Source organism: Acomys minous, assembly GCF_964271855.1.
Source record: "Acomys minous genome assembly, chromosome: 9".
NCBI classification, from domain to species: domain Eukaryota; kingdom Metazoa; phylum Chordata; class Mammalia; order Rodentia; family Muridae; genus Acomys; species Acomys minous.
This window is the reverse complement of record NC_140490.1, coordinates 39,192,650-39,195,540: the sequence shown is the minus strand read 5'-3', so window position 1 is coordinate 39,195,540 and position 2,891 is coordinate 39,192,650.

The window sequence follows — 2,891 nt, the reverse complement described above, 5'->3', positions numbered from 1 at the left end:
GGAGGGGGCTTTTCTCAAACTTTTTGTTTCAATTCGAATGCTTAGTAAACAAACCAACATATGCATGCATAAAAGCGCATGCACATGCACACACAAACACCTGAAAACAGCAGAAACACACATAATTAAAGCAAAAGATCCACAAAATCTTCCTGTTTCCCTTTGTGTGCCGCCCTGTTGTCCCCCCCCCCCCTTAGTTCCTGTTTTGACATCACATTGTTTAAAACGCTGGTCTGCTTTCACAGCCTACCAAGAAGTTGCTCGCAGCTCTTTTGGGTACCAGACCCAACCCCAGAATGTGTAAAAGCAGGGTCTGAGCCACATGTGGTGACACATACCTATAATCTCAGCGCTTGGATGGGGGAGGCAGGAGAATCAGGAGTTTAGGGCTAGCCTTAGCTACATAGAGAGTTGGAGCTCAACTCGGCTACAAAAGCTTCTGTGGTCTCGAGTTCCACACTGAGCTGGAAACACTAGGCTAACCAAGGTTATCAATTCAAGGTGAGCCAGGCCAAGGCCACCTCCTCCCAGTCAGTGTCCCCATGTCTTAATTAACTCTTTGCCAGGTGGAAGAGGGTAGATGTCAGGTCTGGCTTTGCCTGTCTTTTAATTGAAGTGTTAATTTGCTGCTGCAAGAGTGTGAGAGCCTTGCCCCCCTGGAGCTTTCCTAAGCTGATTAGCACTGAGGTGGTGGTGGGAGAGAGAGGGGGCGGTCATAGGCAGAGTGTAGCTTTGTGACAGGGAGGTGGGCCAGGGCCAAAGCTTCTCCACTTACCTCATCCTGCCACCAGTCACCAGGTGACACCTGCTCCGATGGACCTGCTAGACACTGCCCCGGTCTCTGTACCCTTCGGCTCCATCTTGATGATCAAGAGCCATCTCTTTCCTGTGACACCTTTGCTCACACACCACACCATTGGGATGACTAATCAGCCCCTCAGAGTTCTGCCTGCTGCCCCCTCCCCTGCCTCTGGTCAGGTACCGGGGCCGAGCTGGACAGCCAGAACTCTAGGAGGACGGACTGGGCATCCCTGGTGCAGCAATCCTGTCTTCAGTCTCAAACCCCTTGTCCAATTCACCTCTTGCAGGTCCATCCTGAGGCAAAGCTGCCTTGGTGGAGCTCTGGAAGTGAGCAGCAGGGCCCACAGCTTGCTTTTGTCACTCACTAGCTAAGTGACTTCCTGTAAATGACTTCCTTTTTCTGGCCTCATTTTCCTTGTCTGTTAAGTGGGACTAGCCCTTGTTCTATTTGCCCATGAATTGAGGTGCCTGTGAGCTGCTCCATAGGTTCTCAGAGCCAGCCGTGGTCAGAGATCCAGAGTTCAGGGAGTCTGCTCCTTCAGGACTCTCCTCCCTTCTCTCTTCTCCCCTTCCCTTCCTGTGGGTGACGGTCTCTGGCCCAGGTTTCCATCCCCTGGGCTTGCATTTCTGAAGGCCTTGGCTCCTTCTCCTCAGAATCCACTGAAACACTCTGTACTTGTGTCACAGACTGGCACATCAGGGGAATCTAGGGACTACTCTGCTAGGCCTTGGCTTTAAAAGCTCCTCTCCAGTTAGGATTTTCATTCCTCAACTATGGCTTCAGCCTCTTTCTTCCCTCCCTCCTTCCCTCCCTCCCTTCCTCTATCATTGTTTCTTAGCTTTTGTTCTCTCTGTTCTTATCTTTGAAAGCAGAATGTGTGTAAATGAGATAGTCCTCACCTATTCCAGATTCATATTCTATCAACTAAACAGCCCCAGCAAAGGTAAAATACAGATTCTCAATGATTACCCCAAAAATCTTGGAACGGAATCAAACGCACAAGGAGTGGGAATCATTTACACATTCAATTTGCATGCGTGAAGGCATACCTTAGGATATCTTCTCAGAAACAAAATGGTGGATTAAAGGGAGCTCTCATTTTTAGTATATTCAACTATCTACCAATACCTGTGTACCACAGAAGCCAGTGAGGTCCTTCTGCCTCCTGACAGGCACATTTGTTTGGGTGGCTAGACCATCCGCTGTAACAGAGGCATTGCCAAGGACATGTGGTTGGCATTGTTTCTTTGTTACAGTTTATTTGAATGTTGCTTCTTGGTTTATTGAGAGGCAACCAGAGTAGCAGCTTACTTGCTGCTTTGAAAGGTGTTCAGACTCTTCTGAGATGCCTTCTCACAGTGATTACAATGACTAACGCTGATCAAACTTGCACTGTATGTTATTCTTGTTATTAGCCTACATGCAAGCCACGTGTGAGGAAACAGGCACGGGGGAGACATAGCCACTTCCCTGAGTTCACCCATCTAAAGAGCCAGGGTGAATCAATTCTCAGGTCTCAGTATGAGCTGACCATATGACATCAAATAGAAACCATTACAGTAGTTGGGTAACCCTGGCTGTTTCTGGCGGCTGATTTGATGTGAAAATTAGAACAGTTTCTACTTGGGATTTGGTTGCATGGATTTTATGTACCTCTTGGTGGCTTTAAAAGGAAGCACCGTGTATTAGTTTCTTTTTTGCTGCTGTGATAAAACACCATGACCGAAGGCAACTTAGAGGAGAAAGGAGTTTATTTTAGCTTAAAGGTCCTCAGGGGATCTAGTCCATCATGGTGCAGAAAGCCTGACAGGAGGAGAGTGAAGCTGACCCAGGAGTTAAAAAGCAGAGAGATCCCGTTTCATCTAAACGTGGGAAGCAAAGAGAAGAGGAGGTGAAGCCAGGCTATAAAACCTCAAAGCCTACCCAAGCCTACACTTCCTCCAACAGAGCTTCACCTCCCAATGGTTCAATAACCTTTCCAAACAGCGCCACCAACTGGAACAAAGTGTTCAAACACATGAGTATATGGGGGTGGGGTTTGAGGGGTGTGTGGGGGGGCTTTTTAAACCACCAGGCAAGATCTCCCTCC